Raw genomic sequence first — 8,391 nt, 5'->3', positions numbered from 1 at the left:
TAATTGTGATACTTGTTAATGATAATAGTGGTATTTGTTAAGCCTTACTACATGCCAAACTGTAAAAAACAGTTGGGTAGATGCAAAATAATTAGATTGGATTCAGGTGGGACTCACAGTCTAAGAAGGAAGGAGACCAGCTATTGACTCCCCATTTGGCCTTGTCTTGTCTTATGCCGTTGAGTCGTTTCCGACCCATAGTGACACCACGGACACATCTCTCCCAGAATGCCCCACTCTCCATCTGCAATCATTCTGGTAGTGGATCCATAGAGTTTTCTTGGTAAAAATATGGCAGTGGTTTGCCATTGCCTACTTCCATGCAGTAAATTGAGTCTCCACACTCGACTCTTTCCCATGCCCCTGCTGCCCAGCATGGGTGAGTTTTGACTGGTTGCAGATTGCCTTCCACTCGCTAGCCGCTGCCCAAGCTAGGAATGGAATGGGTATGCTTCTGCTCGACTCTCCCTCCTATAGCAAAGACTGGTAGAGTACTGGAAACTCTACAGGTGTGACCCTGAGAGGGGCCCCATTTAGGAGATAAGGAAAATGGGGCAGAGAAGAGTTACGTGACTTACCCAGCGTCACGCAGCAGGCGAAGGGTGGCACTGTGATTAGAACTCAGGTCCTCTGACTCCCAAGTCTGTGCTCTGTCCTCAAATTCCATGCTGCTTTTCAATATCTCATCCTGTACTTGTTTCACAGCATTTAAAAAAGAGAGTGTTTAGCACTTGGTAAACAGTCAATAAATACTATTAGTATTAGCACCTAAATACAACTTGGAACTTCACAAGGCGATGCTGGTTAAGTCATCAGGAGGATAATTTCCAAAGAATCAATTGATCAATCAGTTAATGGCATTTATTGAGCATTTACTATGTTCAGAGTACTGTACTAAGCATTTGGTAGACTACAATAGAATTAGCAGACGTGTTCCCTGCCTACAATGAGCTTACAGTCTAGAGAAGGAACCCACATCCTGATTGCTGGCCTGGATATGGTAGGTGATTCCCCCTGCCCCCTCCAGCAGGCAGGAAGGGCATGATACTCATGGAGCAGCCTGGACCATTCTCCTGGGATCTCCACAGGAACTGGAGTAAAAGTGATATTAATCAACTCTCCAGAGCCGTGTTTCACAGGTATTGCCCCTAGTTAAGATCATTTATTTCTATGAAAAGTGCATAATTATGAGAAGTTAAGCTGCCAGAAAGAGAAATCGACTTTAAGCTGATTGTACATATCTATTCTATTTATTTTATTTTGTTAATATGTTTGGTTTTGTTCTCTGTCTCCCCCTTCTAGACTGTGAGCCCACTGTTGGGTAGGGACTGTCTCTATATGTTGCCAACTTGTACTTCCCAAGCGCTTAGTACAGTGCTCTGCACACAGTAAGTGCTCAATAAATATGATTGATTGATTGATTTAGAAGAAAAGGGTTTTCAAATGCACTTTAATGTTGGTGATTCTTTATATGATTAAAGCTCACTTTAGCATTGAAACTTCATCTGTAAAATGAGGGCTTTTTTTGTTTGTTTTTTTTGTTCTTGTTGTTCAAATTTTATGATCCTTTGTCCTCAATTGTGTGCATTAAATGCCACCCTTGTGCTAGGCAAGATACATTAAGAAACCTTGTTTTTGCAGATTGTTCAGCAGTCTCAGTAGATTTCTAGTTATAGGGAGACCAGAGGTAATCTGGTCTGTGCTCTGAGACAATATGAGAACTACTCTTTCACAGAAGCTTGGATTAAGATCCTTATCATCTGAGATCTACCTCCAGGATATTTCATAAGCAGTAAGACCTAAATAGTAGGCTCCTCAAACGGTCAATTCAATCTCTAAAAAGTTGCTTCTTTCATTGTGTCACAGCTGGAGGCTAATTCCTATGTGGTCTGTCGTTGCTCTTCCACCATACAGGTCGGTTCGTTAGTCGTGATTATTGAGTCCTATTGTGTACACAGCACTGTACTAAGCACTTGGGAGGGTACAGTATCAGTAGGTGGAAGCTCTGAAAACATAGTTTACTTAGTTTCTTTGGTCCTTTTTTTTCTTTTTTATGGTATTTGTTAATCAGTCAATCAATCAGTGGTATTTATTGAGCACTTACTATGTGCAGAGCACTGTATGAAGCACTTGGGAGAATACAATATCAGTAGACGGAAACTCTGAAAACATAGCTTTCTTAGTTTCTTTGGTCCTGGTTTTTGTTTCTTTTTCTTTTTCATGTGGTATTTGTTAGTCAGTGGTATTTATTGAGCACTTACTATGTGCAGAGCACTGTACTAAGCACTTGGGAGAGTACAATATCAGTAGGTGGAAGCTCCGAAAACATAGTTTATTTTGTTTCTTTCGTCCTGGTTCTTTTTTTTTTTCTTTTTCTTTTTCATGTGGTATTTGTTAATCAGTGTAATTTATTGAGCACTTACTACGTGCAGAGCACTGTACTAAGCGCTTGGGAGAGTACAATGCAACAGAATTAGCAGATATGTTCCCTGCCCATAACAAGTTTATAGTCTAGAGATCAGCTTAGTCTAGAGTGCTTTTACTAGATGCCAGGCACTGCACAAAGTGCTGGGGTAGATGCAAGCTAATCATTTTGGACACAGTATACATCTCACATGCCTCACAGTCTTAATCCACATTTTACAGATAAGGTAACTGAGGCCCAGGGAAGTTAAAGTGACTTCCCCAAGGTCACTCAGCGGACAAGGAGGAGCTGGGATTAGAACCCAGGGCCTTCTGACTCCCAGGCCTGTGTTCTCTCCACTAAGCCATGCTGCTTCTCAGAAAAATGGTCAGAAAAATGTTTGGATCATTTTTTTGATGCTCCTCATTGGCTATGTTTCTGTGTTGCCAAGGACTAAAAACACTTTCCATTCATCAATGACACTATCATGGTATTCCCAGGGGCCACTTCATTTTCATTACATCTGCATAGACTCCTAAGAATTATTATTTTATGTACAATTGTAATTGAACGTGTATATATATATGTGTGTGTGTACATATACATATATATGATTTATGGCTTTATTGTAATTGAATTTATAAATCCTGGGGTCTCATATTTATAATGAAATATACCTTCATAACCCAGTGGTTGAATTTAACCTGAATTACTGGTGCCTGGTATAAAAATTGAATTTAATTTCCTCATTTAGGCAGCCAAACAGGCTCAAGAAAGACAGCAACCCTCAGTTTAGTTTCTTTACCTTTGAATTGTCTGAAGATTTATGAACTGAATAATAATTGAAAGTACCTTGACCCATTAACCCTGCTGGTATCTCTGTTCCCTGACTTGATAAATTTATTCAGGTAGGGTATTTGCTTTGCAAAGATTGCCAATCAGGATTCAGTGCTTCTCCATCTTTCTAGAATGACAGGGAAATTGCCCATTTGACCCTCTTATCTTCAAGTTATAGGAAAAAATCCACCTGTCCTGAGTTGCCCTTCAGGAAAGCATGAGAGTCCTGGGTTTGTGAAAAGCTGAAATGATGCTGTTGTCAACAGGGATTTCAGTTGTGTGCTACCCCAATTTTGGAGAAAGACCAAAACTTGGTATTTTTTTATGGTATTTGTTAAGTACATACTGAGAAGCTGAGAAGCAGCATGGCTCAGTGGAAAGAGCACGGGCTTTGGAGTCAGAGGTCATGGGTTCAAATCCTGGCTCTGCCAATTGTCACCTGTGTGACTTTGGGCAAGTCATTTAACTTCTTTGTGCCTCAGTTACCTCATCTGGAAAATTGGGATTAAGACTGTGAGCCCCCCATGGAACAACCTGATCACCTTGTAACTTCCCGACCGCTTAGAACAGTGCTTTGCACATAGTAAGTGCTTAATAAATGCCATTATTATTATTATTATTACATACTATGTGCCAGGCACTGTTTTTAGCGCTGGAGTAAATACAAGATAGTCTGGTTGGACACAGTCCAAATCCCATATGGGGCTCACAGTTTTAATCCCCATTTTACAGATGAGGTAACTGAGGACTAGAGTGGTTAAGTGATTTGCCCAAGGTCATACACAGCAGACAAGTGGCGGAGCCAGGATTAGAACCCAGGTCCTTCTGACTCCCTAGACTGTCCTCTATCCACTAGGCTGAAATTTCATGCCAACACACCAGCAAAGAGTACCTTACCTCTCCATATTTTGCAAAAGTGTAGACTCTCTGAGCATTTTGCCAAGATGTGGAAAGAGGAGAACTCTTTTCAGAGGGTTAGAAGTTGAAAATCTGGCCACACGGATACTAGAGAAGCAGCGTGGCTAAGTGGAAAGAGCCCGGACTTGGGAGTCAGAGGTCGTGGGTTCTAATTCTGCCTCCACCACTTGTCAGCTGTGTGACTTTGGGCAAGTCACTTCTGGGCCTCAATTCCCTCATTTGCAAAATGGGGATGAAGACTGCGAGCCCCACATGGGACAACCTGACTACCTTTTATCTACCCCAGTGCTTAGAACAGTGCTTGGTACATAGTAAGCACTTAACAAATACCATAATTATTATCGTTATTCTTACCAAAATAGTTGCCAGGTTTTTGGATAAGCCAGAGGCCAGAAGTGACAGGGAACACACTGCAGCAGTTAATAATAATAATCATGGCAGCGTGGCTCAGTGGAAAGAGCATGGGCTTTGGAGTCAAAGGTCATGGGTTCAAATCCCAACTCTGCCAATTGTCAGCTGTCTGACTTTGGGCAAGTAACTTAACTTCTCTGGGCCTCATTAACCTCATCTGTAAAATGGGGATTAAAACTGCTAGTGCCCCATGGGACAACGTAACCACGTTGTAACTTTCCCAGCGCTTTGAACAGTGCTTTGCACATAGTAAGCACTTAATAGATAACATTAGTATTAGTATTATTATTATTATTATTACAAATGGTACTTGTTAAGTACTCACTGTGTGCCAAGCACTGTTTTAAGCACTGGGGTAGATACAAATTAATCAAGCTAGACACAATCCCTGCTCCACATGGGGGTTACACTCATCCCCATTTTACGGATGAGATAGCTGAGGAATAGAGAGGTGAAGTTTTACCCTTCCCAAGGTCACACAGAAGACTTGTGGCATAGTCAGGATTAGAACCCAGGTCCTTCTGACTCCCAGGCCTGTGCTCTATTGACTAATTCACATGGCCCACCCATGGGAAGCTCCCAACCTCAATGCGATGAGGATTCACACTGGGTCCTCACCTCAAGAGTGTCAGTGAGGGAGTGGGGAAGAAAAAAAGGGAGCAGAGGTTTGGGAAAAATCATCCAATCACCCACTCTACATCAGTGTAATTGGGCAACACTGTAACAGGAATGAACCACCACATTTGCCACAAATCGCTGTAATAATAATGATGGCATTTGTTAAGCGCTTACTATGTGCAAACCACTGTTCTAAGCACTGGGGAGGTTATCATCATCATCATCATCAATCATATTTATTGAGCGCTTACTATGTGCAGAGCACTGTACTAAGCGCTTGGGAAGTACAAATTGGCAACATATAGAGACAGTCCCTACCCAACAGTGGGCTCACAGTCTAGAAGGGGGAGTCTAGAAGGGGAGTCTAGAAGAATATGAAAACTTAATACTAAAAATCTCGACTCTGATGTCAAGCAAGTGATGGGCCAATCTGAGTGCTTAAGTTTCCAGCTGAGTGATCAGGTTGTCCCACCTGGGGCTCACAGTCTTAATCCCTATTTTACAGATGAGGTAACTGAGGCCCAGAGAAGTTAAGTGACTTGCCTGAAGTCACACAGCTGACAAGTGGCGGAGCCGGAATTTGAACCCATGACCTCTGACTCCAAAGCCCATGCTCTTTCCACTGAGCCATGCTGCAGGTTATGTGCATTCTCATCTTTAGAAGACAAGCTATTTGAGGCTTGCTTAAATATACACGGATATGTCATTAGATAGTTTATGCTGAAGCCCTACTTTTACCATAGGAGTCATTTCCTGGCCCAGGAAAAAAACCTAGGCGATCCTAGAAGACCTCATTTGTTTAAACTATAGTTGTTTGTGGGTAAGCAAGGTTTAGATTGGGATAAATGAAAGAGTAGTTAGAAAAGAATAATGATGCCAACCTATATTAAAATCATGCCTAACACATCAACGGGAAATATATGAATATGAAACACCATCCTCAGCATTACCAGTCAAAAGAACAAGAAGGTCTAGTTTCAGGAAGATATCTGATATGGGTCTCTTTGCCCATCAAGTGTCTAGCATCTGCCTATTTTTTTTTAATGGTATTTGTTAAGTACTTATTGTGTGCGAGGCACAGATCCTCAAAGAAATGCTGACAGGAACGACAAACAAAAAGTGACAAATAATACTCGCCACCATCCGGCTTTAAGACTGCACTATTTGGACGCACTAGACCTATCTGCTCTCTTCTGCTATTCCCCAACATGCTATCTTCACTCTTCCCAATCCAACATTCTAGCTGGTAGTAGTAGTAGAAGTAGTAGTAATAGTAGTTTTCAATTTTCCTGCCTTCATTTTCTTTCTCACCCTGATCCCTGAGATTGAAACTCCACACTCCCCGCATCAGAAAGACCACAGCTCTCCCCACCTTTGAATCCCTCCTAAAATCTCACCTCCTCCAACAAAGTTTTGTGGATTGATTTTTCAGCACTACGAGCCATAGCATCCCTTCAGCTAACCCTAGTGTTTTATGAGTTATAATAATAGTTATTAAGTGCTTAGTGTGTGCAGAGCACTGTGAGACCCATGTGGGACAGGAACTGTGTCCAAACCGATTTGCTTGTGTCCACCCCAGCTCTTAGTTCAGTGTCTGGCACACAGTAAGCACTTAAACAGCACAATTATTATTATTATTATTATTATTATTACTATTCAATCAGTCAAACTGTGGTATTTTTTGAACTTTTACTATGTGCAGAGCCCTGTACTAAGCACTTGAGAGGGTACAGTACACAAGAATTTGTGGGCACATTCCCTGTCCATAACCTCAGGGAGAAAAATACCCAGATGGGAATTAGACATCGCCCTTGCCTCTGAGGGGGATCACAATCTAATAGAATAAGTAAGGAGAAGGGACTGGAGACGGACACATCAGGAATGATGACATATTAAAGAGAAACAAACACAAATACACAAAAAAGAAGCCAAATCAGTAAGATGCTGTGTCCAGTGAGTGGAGAATTTCAGGCTCCTGGAGATTCAGAGTTCAGGACACACTGACCGTCACAGCAACCACATCAGCAGTCATGGGTCTTCCGGGGTTTTGTGGAAGCCTCAAGCCGGAAGTAATTTTCTCTCTCTGGGGTGGTGAAAATTGGGGCAGGATGGAGTCCCCTATTTGGTATGCAGGAGAGCCAGTACTGGTTTCTGGGGAGACGGCAAGGCTGGTTGCCCTATAAGGGGGAAGCTGAAGGCGGCAGCCCTGGACTGCCTCTGTCCCTTCTCCCAGCCTGTTTTCGCTTTAACCCACTGATGCAGAAACCATGGATTGACTGATTAGGAGACGTCTGGAAACCAGGATTAATGTTTCCCTCGGTGCCTCTGCTACAAACTCCCAAGGCTCACTCTTGCCTGCCACCCATCCTGGCTGCCCACAAACCTACTAATTTGCACCTTTCCTTAGCACGTGGGTCTATATGTCTGCTTGGCTTATTTGTTGGGACCACTCTGGTCGTAAATGTTTTATATGGTTGTCTCTTTCGGGCTAGTATACATTCCATGGGGGCAGGGAACATATCACTTCATTAGTCTGTACTTCCCGAGCACCTAGCACAGTGCATTGCGTGAAGTAGGTTCTCAATCAGTGCTACTGCTACTATCACACTACTACTATTGCTATTACTGCTACGGTCATTACAACCATTATTACTGCTAGTACTACTTATAAGACTGCTACTACTGCTACTATTACTTCTACTACTACTGCTACTAATACTTCTTCTACTACTGCTACTTCTACTATTACTACTACTACTATCAATCAATCATATTTATTGAGCACTTACTGTGTGCAGAGCACTGTACTAAGCGCTTGGGAAGTACAAGTTGGCAACATATAGAGACAGTCCCAACCCAACAGTGGGCTCACAGTCTAGAAGACTACTACTACTGCTACTACTAGAGAAGCAGCATGGCTCAGTGGAAAGAGCATGGACTTTGGAGTCAGAGGTCATGGGTTCAAATCCTGGCTCCACCAATTATTAGCTGTGTGACTTTGGGCAAGTCACTTAATTTTTCTGGGCCTCAGTTACCTCATCTGTAAAATGGGGATTAAGACTGTGAGCCCCCCATGGGACAACCTGATCACCTGGTAACCTCCCTAGCACTTAGAAGAGTGCTTTGCACATAGTAAGTGCTTCATAAATGCCATCATCATTATTATTATTACTACTACTATAACTACTTCTATTACTACTACT

At 42.2% G+C, this 8,391-nt stretch overlaps 1 non-coding gene across 1 annotated transcript; it reads right to left on the bottom strand.

Moving 5' to 3' along the window:
- Positions 1-389: 389 nt before the first annotated feature.
- LOC119938333 lies at positions 390-527 on the bottom strand. Its single transcript, XR_005454402.1, has one exon. It is a non-coding gene; the product is annotated as a small nucleolar RNA SNORA7 (small nucleolar RNA).
- Positions 528-8,391: the final 7,864 nt, after the last annotated feature.

Source organism: Tachyglossus aculeatus, chromosome 1 (genome assembly GCF_015852505.1).
Source record: "Tachyglossus aculeatus isolate mTacAcu1 chromosome 1, mTacAcu1.pri, whole genome shotgun sequence".
In the NCBI taxonomy this organism is placed as follows: domain Eukaryota; kingdom Metazoa; phylum Chordata; class Mammalia; order Monotremata; family Tachyglossidae; genus Tachyglossus; species Tachyglossus aculeatus.
Note: the sequence above shows the minus strand (reverse complement) of the source record. Positions and strands in the feature narration are given on the sequence as shown.